This window comes from Scyliorhinus canicula, chromosome 9 (genome assembly GCF_902713615.1).
Source record: "Scyliorhinus canicula chromosome 9, sScyCan1.1, whole genome shotgun sequence".
Classification (NCBI taxonomy): domain Eukaryota; kingdom Metazoa; phylum Chordata; class Chondrichthyes; order Carcharhiniformes; family Scyliorhinidae; genus Scyliorhinus; species Scyliorhinus canicula.
In genome coordinates, this window is record NC_052154.1 from 153,112,691 (window position 1) to 153,130,345 (window position 17,655).

At 45.8% G+C, this 17,655-nt stretch overlaps 1 protein-coding gene across 11 annotated transcripts in view; it reads right to left on the reverse strand.

The window, feature by feature from the left end:
• tead1b (TEA domain family member 1b) overlaps positions 1-17,655 on the reverse strand; it is a 313,182-nt gene that overhangs the window by 225,619 nt on the left and 69,908 nt on the right. The gene's annotated exons all lie outside the window — the stretch shown is intronic.

Consider the following 17,655-nt stretch of genomic DNA (forward strand, 5'->3'; position numbering starts at 1 on the left):
CTCAGTGATGAGACCTTGCAGAATACATCCACGATACTTGGCAGTATTGAACGGCCACCCAGTTGTTAACCCAGCTCAATGTTAAACTGCCGGCTACAGGCCTGGCTCCTCCCAATGGTTACTACATCATTATCCCACTCAGATCCCCCGACCTGTTTACCCAAGTCGAAGCACAATGGACGTGATCTACCGGCCACGTTGCGTTCGCGCACAAGCACAACGCAGCCGGTAGATGCCAGGAGACGGCTTCGGCGGGTTTCAAACGTGAATATTTAATTTTGCAAAGCCATTGCCATTCTCCCAGTGTCTGTGTGGGTTTCCCCCAGGTGCTCAGATTTCCTCCTACCCATTAGGTGGATTGATCTTGCTAAATTGTCCCTTGCTGTCCAAAGATGTGCAGGTTAGATGGATTGGCCATGATCAATGCACTGGATTACGGGAATAGGGCAGAGGAGTGGGCCAAAATGGTGCCCTCCTTTGGAGGGCTGGTGCAGACTCAATGGACTGAATGGCCTCCTTCTGCACTGCAGGGATTCTATAGGTTACATAACAATTTAAGCTTCTTGGTAATAGCTATAGAACAAAGAACAAAGAAAAGTACAGCACAGGAACAGCCCTTCGGCCCTCCAAGCCTGCGCCGACCATGCTGCCCGTCAAAACTAAAATTTTCTACACTTCCAGGATCCAGTATCCCTCTATTCCCATCCTATTCATGTATTTGTCAAGATGCCCCTTAAACGTCACTATCGTCCCTGCTTCCACCACTTCCTCTGGCAGCAAGTTCCAGGCACCCATTACCCTCTATGTAAAAAACATGTCTCGTACATCTCCTCCAAACCTTGCCCCTCGCACTTTAAACCAATGCCCCCTAGTAATTGACCCCTCTACCCTGGGAAAAAGTCTCTGACTATCCACTCTGTCTATGCCCCTCATAATTTTGAAGACCTCTATCAGATCGCCCCTCAACCTCCTTCGTTCCAGTGAGAACAAACTAAGTTTATTCAACCTCTCCTCATAGCTAATGCCCGCCATACCAGGCAACACCCTGGTAAAACCTTCTGCACACTCTTCAAAGCCTTCAGATCCTTCTGGTAGTGTGGTGACCCGAATTGAACACTATACTCCAAGTGTGGCCTAACTAAGGTTCTATACAGCTGCAACATGACTTGCCAATTTTAAACTCAATGCCCCGGCCAATGAAGGCTAGCATGTCGTATGCCTTCTTGACTACCTTCTCCACCTGCGTTGCACCTTTCAGTGACCTGTGGACCTGTTCACCTGGATCTCTCTGACTGCCAATACTCTTGAGGGTTCTACCATTCACTGTATATTCCCTACCTGTATTAGACCTTCCAAAGTGCATTACCTCACATTTGTCTGGATTAAACTCCATCTGCCATCTCGCCCCCCAAGTCTCCAAACGATCTAAATCCTGCTGTATCTTCTGACAGTCCTCATTGTTATCCGCAATTCCACCAACCTTTGTGTCGTCCGCAAACTTACTAATCAGACCAGTTACATTTTCCTCCAAATCATTTATATATACTACGAACAGCAAAGGTCCCAGCACTGATCCCTGCGGAACACCACGAGACACAGCCCTCCAATCAGAAAAGCACCCTTCCATTGCTACTCTCTGCCTTTAGAAATCTTTAGAAAGAAGATTTGGGAATTATTTTCCAATTAATATCAAATGTGTTAGCAAGACCAAGACAGTCAACAGACACAGTAAGGCTGTGGCAGAGCCAAAGGTAAGATGTCAGAGCTTTTGGTTATAATTGTAAAAATAGGGCAGCATGGTGGCATAGTGGTGAGCACTGCTGCCTCACAGCGCCAAGGTCCCAGATGCAATCCCGGTTCTGGGAAACTGACCATGTGGAATTTGCACATTCTCCCCGTGTTTGCGTAGGTTTCGCCTCCTCAACCCAAAATTGTGCAGGGTAGCTGGATTGGCCATGCTAAATTGCCCCTTAATTGGAAAAATGAATTGGATACTCTAAATTTTTTATTTTTTTTTAAATAACTTAACGGTGAGGGAACACTGACATTGAATTTGAACTTGGTGCATCACCATATAAAACATTAATCCTGTCACATGAAATTCCCGTGTTATTTTAGCAGAGGGACTAACCCAACATTTAAATAAATGGAAACAATCTTACTTCTACATGTAAGTTTTGTTTTTAATAATAAATGCCATTGTTCATATTTGTAATGGCAGCTGCTTACATCACATGTCACAGTGTAATTACATCCTCCAGCCAGTGGAGGAACTGCAACACAACTATTGGCAGAAGTCAGTAGTTTCCGTTATTAATACGGATGTGGAAACCAGTAACAGGGCAGAATGTATGACATTCCTCCAAAAAATCTATTAGAATGGTACAGGAACTGCATAGAACCCTAGTTAGATCACGCTTGGAACTGCAGTTTTGATCACAGTAGAACACTGGATATAGGAATGCTGGAAAAAGGGAAAAAAAGGTTAATGGAAGATACTGGAACTGAGAGGTTTATTATCAGAAATCAAAAATCAGGGCAGCACGGTGGTTAGCACTGCTGCCTCACGGCGCCGAGGTCCCAGGTTCGATTCCGGCTCTGGGTCACTATCTATGTGGAGTTTGCACATCCTCCCCATGTTTGCGTGGGTTTCGCCCCCACAACCCAAAGATGTGCAGGTTAGGTGGATTGGCCACGCTAAATTGCCCCTAAATAATTGGGTACTCTAAATTTATTTTTAAAAAGAGCATCACCCAGTTATACATGCACATCTCTCCCTTTTTTAAAAAAAATGGCACTATTGATTTGCTAACAGTGAAAAGCCTGCATTTTTAAATACAATGTTCAATTTCTTCTCAAAAATAGATGAAACACAGTCCCCTTATGGTGGGCATCTTAAGCAGGCCAGCAGCACAGTTCAATTCCCGTACCAGCCTCCCTGAACAGGCACCGGAATGAGGCGACTAGGGGCTTTTTCACAGTAACTTCATTGCAGCCTACTCGTGACAATAAGCGATTTTCGTTTCATGTTCCTGTTAGACCCCATGTCTGATATATGTAGAGCTGCACAATTGCATGAAAGGACTGTAGAAGCAGATTCAATTCTAACAGGAATTCAATACTTGAGTTTTAAATTCTCAACCTTGAGAATTTCAAATCCCTCTATGGCCTCCCCATCTCTGTGAGCTCCTCTAGCCCTATAGCCGTCTGCGATATCTACGTTCATCTAATCCTGCCCTCATTGACATCCCCGATTTTAGATGCTCCAGTCAATGGTCCCTGTGGCCTTCAACTGCCTGGGCCCTAAGCCCCAGAATTCTTTCCTTAAACCTCCCCCACTTCTCTACCACTTTTTTATTCTGCGGAGATGCTCCTTAAAATCCAGCCTCCTGACCAACAGGGAAATTTAAAAAAAACATTGGGACAATAAAAAAAAGTCATGCTTTCATTTTCTTTCAAAGTTGCTGTCACATATTGGCGCTGGGCGGAAAGTCACATTCTCCAGAATTCTCATTCAGTGAGTTATCAAGAAACACACCCCTCCAATAACCGGCAATCCCAAATTTCAGAGAGCTATTTTAAACGGAGTGTGTGTGTGTGTGTGCGCAGTGGTTTTCTTTGTTTGCATATATACCATGGAGGGAGGAACAACATGTTGCAAAACCAGGAAGATTCACCCAAACTCACCTGTCCATCTGTCCGAACATGACCTTATGTGGCTTGTCGTCTAATTTTGTCTTGTAATGCTCGCGTGGAGTGATCTGGGATGCTTGATTATGCTAAAAACTGTATTTAAATTAAATGTTGTCGTTCGAAAGAAAAAAAAAGACCCTGGAGAAGGAGCAGAGTACTAATTGGGCAGACCTTTCAACGGGCCAGCACAAGCACAGTGGGCCGAATGGCCTCCTTCTCTGCCGCAGGATACACTGATACATCATGAGTGCACTAACTATCAGCTGCTGGGATTAATGCACATGAAGTTATTTTTGTTAAATATAAAGATATATTTTCTTTAAAAACATGCATCAGCTTTTCATATGCACTTCATTCATGCAATATCGCAGGTGTGTAAACACAGCTGTTTCTGTACAAAGTAAACAGAGCATGCTGTAACCAATAACTCTGAAATGGAGGTTAAAGTACATAGGTAATGATTATTGCTCTCTGGCTACCCGACTCGCCATTCTAAATGTTGATGTTTTAAGTGGTGAGGCCGCCTGTACTTTAGAAGGACCGGGGAAGCAGAAAAAGGAGCAAATTCCAATCAAAGAAACATCAAAACCGACCGACATTTAAAAAGACTGCAACACGCAGTCACTAAGTAACCGGATTTTGCTTTGTTCTGTAGCCATATGATATCTGCCTATTGCTTGCTGCACACCGCAAAGTAACCACCAACTCCGCTCATGGTCAATACCGAGAAAGGAAGTCATTCAAATCTCTGAATGCACCGCTGGAAACCAAGACTTTTCCTGCCTTTGGTAACAGCCCGAGAACTGAAACACTCATTTGAGGTTCAGGATCTGACTCATCGAATGATTCATCGCTGCGAACAGGCACTGGCGTCAATAGCACGTAAATAACAAACATGGAAACGCTGAGTTTGGGTGAATCTTCCTGGTTTCACAACATGTTGTTCCTTCCTCCAAGGTATATGCAAACAAAGAAAACCACTGCGCGCACACACACACTCCGCTTAAAATAGCTCTCTGAAATTTGGGATTGCCAGTTATTGGAGGGGTGTGTTTCTGGAGAACTCACTGAACGAGAATTCTGGAGAATGTGACTTTCCGCCCAGCGCCAATATGTGACAGCAGCTTTGAAAGAAAATGAAAACATGACTTTTTTTATTGTCCTAATGTTTTTTTTAAATTTCCCTGGCATCTCTAGTGTGTGTCCAGGAGATTAATCTTAAATTCCAGGAGGCGGCAGGATAATCCTGGAGAGTTGCCAGCGTTTACCTGAAGTGATTTATTTTAAACTGCATCCAGCAGCTATCTGCAATGGTCTATTGTCCTGCACTGGGCCTTGATCTCTCACCCAGAGATTATTAAGACATAGGACTGCACTCTCACGCCTATACCATCCTCCTCTTCCTCAATCATCCTGGGAGCTGACCAGAACATATTCACTTAATTCCCAAGGCTGCAGAACCTGAAGATTTTCCCAGAAAAATGCCTGCAAACTAAAAGAAATGAATTACAGAAATGTCTCTCTCCAGGGCTTTTGTCTTTGTGAGATTACATATATTACCAGAAAGTAACAGGAAATTCTGACCATGGGTTAACCGATAATGAGGCATTAGTGCTAAAAGCAGTCTTTTCTCAATCCTTCAGATTCCATAAAATTCAAGTTAAAAAACTTGCATTTTCATGAGCAACAGAGAGCTCAAAGCAAGTTACACAAAACAAAGTACTTTTTGAAGTGTAGCCACTGTTGTATTGTAGGAAAGGTTCCAGACAATTTACACAGAACAAACTCCTTCAAACAGCAATGACTGATAACCTATATTGTGAAGTTGGCTGAGGGATAAATAAGACCACAAGACCATAAGATATAGAAGCATAATTAGGCCATTTGGCCCATCGCGTCTGCTTCGCCATTCAATCATGGCAGAAATGTTCCTCATCCCCATCCTCCTGCTTTTTCCCCATAACCCCTGATCCCCATATTAATCAAGAAATCAATAAATGTTGCCCAGATCTCCCCTATTCTTTTCCAAATTAGTGCCATGGGGTCTTTTACATTCACCTGAGGGGGTAGATGGAATCTCACTCAGTTTAACATCTAATCAAAAAGGTAACACTTGCGAAAGTGCTGCACTGGAGTGTCAAGACATGAATTTTGTTTTCAAAACACAAGAAACTCAGCGAGCCACGAAGAGAAGCACAGACACAATCTTGGGGCACCTGAACTCTGCGATCAAAACCAGTTTGGTGAGTGGGGGAAAAGTGAGCAACGTGGCAAGAGTGCACACATTCCTGCATCAGACCTCACTGTGGAAGAGGAAACAACCTTTCTCATCGGGCGATGATGAATTGTAACAATAGTCGAGTAATCCAGTTTCAAAATCCAACTTTCTCCAGGTTCCCCCAATTCTGACTTCATGAGCATTTCACATTTCCTTTCCTCCATCATTGGCTGCCATGCCTGGCACTGCCTGGGCCCTATATTCTAGAAATCCCCCCTTTCTCTCTCCTCCTTTCCAGCCTCTTTGCTCAAGCTTTATGCTCACCTGACGTATCTCCTTAACATGTTCAGTGTCAAAGTTTTACTACTGGAATTTTTATTCCAAGACTCATGAGCCAGAGAACATCAGCACATAGCTCGCACTGGCAGTGTGATATTTTGAAAACGTGTTCATGAAGCTTCCCCGTTTCCTGTTCATTCACCGCAGTCTAGTGATCTCTACTAGGATGTGCATACCATCATCAGGCCTACATCAATATAGTTGACTTTTAACTGACCTGTGAAACAGCCTAGCAAACCACTGAAACAGCCTAGCAAACCACGGAGTTGTATGTACCTCAACCAGCAACCCAATGCCACCCCAACAACAACTAAAGTGGGGTAAATGCCTTGCCTTGTCAGATGCCCTGGTTAATGAATTTTTAAAAATATTATTTCATATGTCAACAGCAAAGGAACCAAAACTATTGAGAAGTGACAAAAGCTCAAATATATTGAGGAAAGATTTGCTTTCCACTGAATCCCTACAGTACAGGAGGCCATTCGGCCCATCGAGTCTACGCCGACCCTCCGAAAGAGCACTCTAACCCAGGTCCACTGCCCCATAACCTAACCTGTACATCCCTGGACACTAAGGGGCAATTCAGCATGGTCAATCCACCTAACCTGCACATCTTTGGATTGTAAGAGGAAACCGGAGCACCCGGAGGCAACCCACACAGACACAGGGAGAATGTGCAAACTCCACACTGACAGTCACCCAAGGCGAGAATTGAACCCAGGTACCTGGCACTGTGAGGCAGCAGTGCTAACCACTGTGCCACCCTATGACATCTTTCACAACCATAGGATACTCCAAAATATTTCATATCCAATTTTTTTCTGAAGCGTAGTCACCATGGTAATGTTACAAATATGGCAGCCAAAATGTGCACAGCAAGCTCCCACAAAAAGCACTGTGATAATGAAAACATATCTGTGAAATAGGAGTCGTTTGTAACAGAACATTTATCTGAAAGGATATTACAGTCTAGTGCCATATTGCTTCTGCTGAGAAATTATCAGCAGCTGAAAATATAACGATAGCGGCGAGAGAAAAATCAGCGAGAGTACAATCTTAGGATGGCGGACACCTTTCATCCATGGTTTTATCATGAATTTGTTAGACAGCACTGGGCTGAATTCCAGCCTTTATTGCACTAGTATTCTCTCTGCTGGTTGTTTCTGAAAGCAAAAATGGATCCCAAAACAGCACAAGAAGAAAATTGACAACATTCACTTTCTGAAATGGAGTTCTGTGCACCTCAGGCACACAAGCACAAGATGGTAACTACCACGCACTATTCGGAAATCGATAGTGCCTTTTTTGAAAAAAAGAAAGCAGAGTGTAACAAAGGACTGGAATTTACCGTCGGGACTGCGAGCTTTGCATCACGTCCCACGGTACACCACCACCAGCCCCTCTCCCACAGCTCACCTATCTGGGAAGGAAGTCCCACCTCCAACAACCTCCGGCCAATCAAATAGCTAGAGGCTCTCTGGTCCCAGCAGGGCCTCGGTTGGCATCGCATCCAGACTTTACGGTGACTACCAATGGAGTCAGGTGCGATGATAAATGGGGCGGGGAGGGACCATAAAGAATGCACACCCCATCTCAGTAGGAAGTCTTACAACACCAGGTTAAAGTCCAACAGGTTTGTTTCAAACACGAGCTTTCGGAGCACTGCTCCTTCCTCAGGTGAATGACCTGAGGAAGGAGCAGTGCTCCGAAAGCTAGTGTTTGAAACAAACCTGTCGGACTTTAACTTGGGTGTTGCAAGACTTCTTACTGTGCTCACGACCCAGTCCAACGCCGGCATCTCCACATCATGACACCCCATCTCAGCCATCAGCCCAAGCAGTGAAAGCTGCCGGGAAAGTGGTGATAATGCAGAATTGCTACCATGAGTAGCTGAGGCAAATACCATTGATGCACTTAAGGGGAAACGAGATTAGCAGAAGGAAGAACAGAGTAGAGGGTTATGTTGATATGGCGAGTGATCTGCATGGACCAGTTAGGCTAAATCGGCTCTGTGTTGTAAAATTCTATGTAGCATGTCCCAATTATCAGAGCCTGCAAATTAACATGGAGCATGCCAGGTGCTTGGGGAAATAAATCATAAGTTCATGCAAACTCCATGAGCACTGGCAGCCTGGCAGCAATCCCAGCTTCTCCCCAGAGAGAAAAGGGGATGACGTATGTAAAGGAAACTTGTTTCAGGGATTTCTAAAACTAAAAATAGGCAGATCTATCAGTAACAGTTTTTCTGTTGAGAAATTATTTCGGATGCAATTGTGCAACAAACATAACTCTTAGACGGTAACTAATGGGTGGTTGGGAAAGTAACCAGGAAAGTCGGTACAATCCCTTTAAAAAAAATTGTTTATAGTGATTTGCTTGACCAGGATCGTGGTGTTTGCAGGTTTTTGAATTGGTGGTCATGAGGAAAAAAAGTGATCAATCCGTTTCCTTTGTCTACATAGATGGGCCATTTGATGACACAGTGGTTAGCACTTCTGCCTCACAGCACCAGGGACCCGGGTTCAATGCCAGCCTCATCTGTGTGCACGTTCCCCCAGTGTCTGCATGGGTTTCTGCCGGGTGCTCTGGTTTCCTCCCAGTCAAAAGATTTGCAGTTTAGGTGGATTGGCCATGACAAAATGCTCTTAGTGCCCAGAGATGTGTATGTTAGGTTACGGGGTTACAGAGAGGTGGCAGAGTGGGCTCAGATAGGGTGCTCTTTCAGAGGGTCGATGTAAACGCGATGGGCTGAATAGCCTCCTTCTGCACTGTAGGGATTCTAAGTATTCCATTTTTAATCACTATCGTCCAATAAACTGCATAAAACATTGCCTCCACACCATACACTGATGCCATATCAAAGCCTAAACAAAATATGCATTCAGGTTAGCCACAAGGGAAACATCCAATCCTGGACACTGGTGATAAGTTTGGGGAATCAATATTTAAGACAAAAAGCAGAGTCTATGACAAATCTGAAGATAAAAAAAAGACAAATGTCATTCTTAATCGTAGAGATAACAAAATCAGCTTCTTTGTGTATTTGGCAATGTAGCAGTTGTTAAACGCGGGTCTCAAATTAATTAAATGTAGCAATTAGAGGGATTGTAAATTTTGAGCAAATTGAACTTGGTGGGCATTTTCATTATTAACACTTTGTGACTGGATTGTCTCTACATCATCTGATTGGTCTCTTGCTCACACTCTTCCCCGCTTCTGCAAGCCTCGCCTTGTCTCCGTTTTCCACCCTTTGTGCCTCACAGGTTTCCAGCTTTTGTTCTCTCTTCATGTCTGGCACACTACATGAAAGACAGAGGGGGAGGACTGAGAGCTGAACAGAGAATGGGAAGTCAGGGGGTAAAGCGGCGATATTACCAGTCCCGCAGCACAGGAAGAGACCATTCAGCCCATCGTGCCTGTGCCAGCTCTTTGAAAGAACCATCTACTCCTTTGTTGCTTTTTCTCCCCATAGCCCTTTAATCTTTCCCTTCAACTATTTATCCAATTCCCTTTTGAAAGTTAACATTGAACCTGCTTCCACTGCCTTCTCAGGCAATGCGTTCACGATCACCATGACTTGTGCAAAAAAAAAATTGTTTCAACCCACCCTGGTTTTGTTGCTAAATATCTAAAATCAGAATCCTCAGGTTCCTTTCCTCCTCCCCTCCCCACCCTCCAGCCACTGGAAAGTCCCTCCTTCTTTACTCCACCATCACTTTGTCATGTTAAAGTCACTTAAATAGCAGGGATGTTAATGCATAAGGCAGCAAAGTTCAGCTGCCTCAGCTTTTGCAAATAATTTATTTTCTGGGGCAACAATGGCATTAGTTGTTCTCATTTTAGCAAAGGAATCTTTTTTTTAAGGGGGTGGGGTGGAGATAGGGAAATTCAGCAAACAACTAGACAAAACTAACTGCTTGAAATGCATGTTACATTTGAGCCAACACACTTACTTCATTGGCTGTAAAGTGTTTGGCGACGTCCTGAGTCATGACAGGCGTTTCTTTTCACTATCGCTATTTTAGATATTTATCGCATCGTGCAAAAGCATATTCAAGACAGAAAAACTTTTCAGTTCAATTTGCAGATATGAAAGAAGTAGCAAATTAAACATCTAAGTCAACAATGCAACGAAAAATTGTTCCAAAATTTCACATTTGCAGGGGTTTCATTACTACAGGCCATTTTAAAACCAGAAGGGCCATACAGGAACCCAGTTAACAATCATAGTGCAGGAGGAGGCCATTCGGCCCCATTGACCCACCGAAAGAGCACCCAACCTGGCCTGTGGCCTATCCCCGTAACCCCACCTAACCTTTTGGACACGAAGGAGAAATTTTAGCATAGCTAATCCACCTAACCTGCACATCTTTGGACTAGGTGGAAAGAGGCGCCAGGAGACGACCAGTGCACACATGGGGAGAACGTTTTTAACAATTTACTTCACAATCACAGTTGAACCCATTTAACAGTAACATTTGCCAACACTATTACTTGCTGCAATATCCCTGTGCAAAACATCAAACAAGGACAGCAGCTGTTTCTCACTCCCTCTGCTGTCTCCCCTACCACAGCAGATCAGGAAGAGAAATCTAGACGACCAAAGAAAAGGTCCAACTCTCGAGCAGAAATAACCATTAAGCACCCTTATCTTCTTTCCCTGCAACCTGAAACCTCACAAAAAAAGACACCCAACTCTAACCCCACCCGTGGTCCATAATGCTTCCTGGGAATAGTTCCAAGGTCATCAGATGACCCTGTTACCCCCCCCCCCCCCCCCAACCCAGTGGCTATTCTTTAGACACAAGCTCTAAGCTTCACTAGCCATGGGTAGCACACATGTTAGAAGGTTGGCCGGGTGTGGGGGGGGGGGGGGGTTCCAAGTCCAACGCCTTGGATTTGAGTGCATTCTATAGGCTGACATACAATGCTAGTACTGAAGGAGTGCTGACCTGTCAATAGTGCCGTCTTTCCAATGATGTTAACAGCAAGGTCCAGCTGTCCCTTTCCCTCTCTCCCCCCTCCCACTGTCAGTCAGATCAGTCATTGTTGAGTAAAGTTGGAGAGAGAATGTGTGTGGTTGGGAATGGGGAGGGTTCCAAGGTTTAGGACGCAAGGAGCTGAAGGCAGATCCACCGATGGAGGGAAGATGGAAACTGATGGATGCTCAAGAGGCTAGGATTGGAGGAGCGTGAAGATCGGGGAGAGGGGGGTGCTACCAGCAAATCTTTGATCAAATGGCAAAGTTGTCGTTCATTCACCCCCCCCCCCCCCCCCCCCATTTGAATGCTGTAATTGTCGCAATCCTAATCAGTCCACTCACTGACTGATAGATCCAAGGACAAACTGGAGTTTGCTTTACTTGAACAAAAAGAAATGCACATTTCACTTCAGCTGCAGCAATCAGTAGACGTTTCACGGAACACTCGCAGCCGATCATTCAATGACTAAACCACAAAATAGGGGCACAGGCAAATTGATTCAAGCTGCATTTAATACAGATGTTGCCACCGCGGCTTTTCCGCAAGGATTTAAAAATTGCCATAGTGAAGTCCTGATCTTCCAACCCAGAAAATTCCCAATGTGACTTTAAGCATTTCACAGTTCAGATGCCCCACTGCTCCTTTCTGAAAGTTTATTTTTCCAGAAGAATTGATCCTCTCAATGCGTGAGCTCAGGACAGATACAAGTGAATGCTCGCGACTACCAACATCGACTTTATTATTCCTACAAGATTTTGCAGGAGTCACGCGTTACTATCTACTGTCACGCACACAAAATATTACCTCGAAAAAGGCAACTTTGTGCAATTAAAATTTTAAGAAAGCTGGGAATAATTTCCAAATTGCAGTGTAACTAGAGTCCCTGCAGACTTTTCCCACATTGTGTTTTCTAGGATTGCTGTCCAACAGGGTGCCTAGACATGTGAAATGTATAGCAACACAAATGCGCGCGCGGAGGCAAAAACGTCCCAATTTTGCAAAGTCAGGAACAAAACATAAACGCAAGCATTCAAGTCAGATTGGATTCCACACCTCCCCTGACTTATCTTTGAATTGCTAGCATGGAATAACTTTATTTTTTCACACTACACAAGTTCGTCCCATGCTACCTTTAGGTTCTGAAGTGTCCGTAAGCTTCCAGTTCTGACATTTATATACAATCCCCCTTTGAAAGAGGAAATTTACATGGAATGCCACTGCTTAAAAAAAGTCACTTAATTGACTGCAGCAAAATGCTTTTGTATTTATGTATTATTATAAACACACACACACACACTTACGCCCAACACAATGCAGCTACACATTGTGTATCACCGATACTCCAAAGCTTCATAATTGTTATTAAAATGCCAGAACGGGGCAACAATTAACACAAAGGAATGAAGAGATTCCATTGAGGGAACAGGAACGTCTGGGCAAACCTGCTTTCATAGAAGCATTCAAGCGTGAGACTGGAGCGGTTGGCAACCCAGACATGAGGCATATCAAAAATGCTATTGATAAGCAAAATTAACAGGCAGCTTATCTGAAGCATACACTAACCATATGTTGTCAGAACCTGTGCTGCCTGTTGCTTAAATAACAATGGATCACCACAGAACGAGATTGCCAGCGCTGTTTGACAAATGGTCATTAGCATGAATTTGCAGGGCTCCGGGGGCAATAGTGCACTTCTGTATTTGCATTTTATGTAACAGGTGAATAGAGAGAAAACCAGATGTCGGCTGCAGCCACAGACAGTCTGGCTTTTTGAGATTCATCACAGAGAGACAGGGACAGAGAGGTGGGGGAAAGAGGGTGAGACAGAAAAGGTGGGGGTGGAAGCGTGGGAGAAGAAATCGGGCAGAGACGGGGGAAAGAGATCGAGAAGGGTAGAAGAGTGAGTAAAGGAAAGAGAGAGACAGAAGCAAACACACACATGCATTGAGGGAGGAAGGCATAGAGAGAGAGAGAGAGAGAGAGAGAGCAAGACAGAGGCGCAGAGAGACAGATGCAGAGAGAGAGACAGACAGAAAGGAGACAGAGCGAGTTTGGGGGGGGGACGACACAGAATCACACACACAGACAGGTGCCCTGACGCGCAAAGTGACACAAACACAGACAGATGCAGAAATACTCAGACTTGAACAAACGCAAAGACGCACACACACAAACACAGACAGACACAAGAAGGCACAAAGACGCACATGAGGAGAGGAGACATACACACACCCAGAGAAAACCCACGCAGACACACGGAGAACATGCTGACTCCGCTCAGTGACCCAGCGGGGAATCGAACCTGGGAACCTGGCGCTGTGAAGCCACAGTGCTATCCACTTGTGCTACCCTTGACACACACAGTCTCGAGGAGAGAGACACACACACAAACACAGAGGACACACACACACAGGACAAACACACAGGACACACACAAACACACAGGAGACAGGCAGACACACACAAACACAGGAGACAGACACACACAAACACAGGAGACACACACAGGACACACAAACACAGGACACACAAACACACACAGGACACACAAACACAGGAGACACAAACACAGGACACACAAACACACAGACACAGGACACACAAACACAGGACACACAAACACACACACAGGACACACAAACACAGACACAGGACACACAAAAACACACAGGAGACAGAAACACGCACGAGACAGGCAGACACACACAAACACACAGGAGACACACACACACAAACACACACACACAGGAGACAGAAACACACGCACCAGACAGGACAACACACACACAAACAGGGCACAGACAGACACACAAACACACAGGAGACAGACACAGACACACACAGGACACACAAACACAGGAGACAGACACACACAGGAGACACACACCATACACACAGACACACACACAGGACACACACACACACAAGGACACACACACAGGACACACACACAGGACACACACACACAGGACACACACACACACAGGACACACACACACAGGAGACAGAACACACGCACCAGACAGGACAACACACACACAAACAGGGCACAGACAGACACACAAACACACAGGAGACAGACACAGACACACACAGGACACACAAACACAGGAGACAGACCACACCAGGAGACACACACATACACTCAGACACACACACAGGACACACACACACACACAGGACACACACACAGGACACACACACACACAGACACACACACACAGGACACACACTCACACACAGAGGAGACACACACACGAGACAAACACACAAACACAGGACACACAAACACACAGGACACAAACACACAGGACACACAAAGGACACACACATGAGACAGAAACACACACACACACACACGAGACAGACACACACAGACACAGGACACAGGCAGACGCACAGGTCACACACACACACAGGACACACACACACGACACACACACAGGAAACACACACAAAGGATACACAAAACACACGCACACAGGACACAAACACACACAGGACACACAAACACACACAGGAGACAGAAACACACACAGGAGACACGAACACACACAGGAGACAGAAACACACACAGGAGACAGAAACACACACAGGAGACAGAAACACACACAGGAGACAGAAACACACACAGGAGACAGACACACGCACAAACACACAGGAGACAGGCGGACACACACAGGACACAGACGGACACACAAACACACACACACACAGGAGACAGACACACACACAGGAGACAGACACAAACACACAGGAGACACACACATGACACACAAACACACACACAGGAGACAGAAACACACACACGAGACAGGCAGACACACACAAGCAGGGCACAGACAGCCACACAACCACACAGGAGACAGACACAGACACAAACACAGGGGACAGACACACACAGGACACACAAACACACACACAGGAGACAGACACACGAGACAAACACACAAACACATGACACACAAACACACACAGGACACAAACACACAGGACACAAACACACAGGAGACAGACAGACACAAACACAGGGGACAGACACACACAGGACACACACACACAGAGGAGACACACACACGAGACAAACACACAAACACATGACACACAACACAAACACACAGGACACACAAAGGACACACACATGAGACAGAAACACACACACACACACGAGACAGACACACACAGACACAGGACACAGGCAGACACACAGGTCACACACACACACAGGACACACACACACGACACACACACAGGAGACAAACAGACAGGAAACACACACAAAGGATACACAAAACACACGCACACAGGACAGAAACACACACAGGACACACAAACACACACAGGACACACAGGACACACGAACACACAGACAGGAGACAGGAGCACACACAGGAGACAGAAACACACACAGGAGACAGAAACACACACAGGAGACAGACACACACACAGGAGACAGACACACACACAAACACACATGAGACAGGCAGACACACACACAGAGACAGACACACGCACAAACACACAGGAGACAGGCGGACACACACAGGACACAGACAGACACACAAACACACACACACAGGACACACACACACAGGAGACAGACACAAACACACAGGAGACACACATACACACACGCAAACACACAGGAGACACACACACGGAGACAGAAACACACACACGAGACAGACATTCACACACAAGCAGGCACAGACAGCCACACAACCACACAGGAGACAGACACAGACACAAACACAGGGACAGACACACACGACACACAAACTCACAACACAGGAGACAGACACACAGGACACAACACACAGGAGACACACACACACCACACACAGAGACACACCACACACAGGAGACACACACACACACACAGTAGACACACACACACACAGGAGACACACAGAGACAAACACACACACACAGGACACACACAGGACACACACACACACACAGGACACAAAACACCACCAGGACACACACAAACACACACGAGACAGAAACACACACACGCACACAAACACACACACAGGAGACAGACACACACACACACACACAGGAGACAGACACACGCTCAGGAGGCAAACGCACAGGACACACACACAGGACACACACACAGGAGACACAAACGAGACATAAAACCACACGAGACAGAAACCACACACAAGACAGACACCACACGCACACACACACACACAGGAGACAGACACACACACACAGGAGACAGACACACACACACAGGAGACACACACACAACACACACACACAGGACACAGACAGACACACACAAACAGTACAGACACACAAACAAACACACAAGCAGAGACACGCACCACCCACACACACACACGAACACACACACCACACAGGAGACCACACAACCACAACAGGAGACACACAGCCCACACAGGAGACACACCACAACACACAACGGAGCACACCCACACAGGGTACACACCAAGCACACACACACGGACACAAACAAACACACAGGAGACAGACACAAACACACAAGAGACAGACACAAACACACAGGAGACAGGCATACACACACACAAACACATGAGACAGACACACACATAGGACACACAAAGGACGACAGACACACACAGGAGACACACACAACACACAGGACATGCACACACAAGAGACACACACCCGACACACAGACTCACAGGAGACACACACACAGGAGACACACACACAACACAACAGGTCACACACACACACACAAGACATACCAAGGAGACACAGCCCCAGTACTCTGTCTTACTGTTATTCGCTTCCAAAATAATCACCCTCAACACCTTTTCTGCATTAATCTCCATTTGCCACCTCTCCGCCCAGCTCTGCACCTTATCTATGTCCCTCTGTAACTTGTAACATCCTTCCAACACACAAACACACAGGACGCGCACACATACACGGGAGACACACACACGCATGGGAGACACACACGCACACACAGGTGACACACGACACACACACAGGCGACACACGACACACACACAGGTGACACACGATACACACACAGGTGACACACGAGACACACACACAAACACACATGAGACAGACACAAACACACACACAGGAGACACACGACACACACACAAACACACACACAGGAGACACAAACACACACACAGGAGACAGACACAACAAACACACAAAGGAGACAGACACAAACACACACACACACAGGAGACAGACACAAACACACACAGGAGACAAGACACACACGACACACACACAAACACACACACAGGAGACACAAACACACACACAGGAGACAGACACAAACACACACAAAGGAGACAGACACAAACACACACACACACAGGAGACAGACACAAACACACACAGGAGACAAGACACACACAGGAGACAGACACAAAACACACACAGGAGGACAGACAA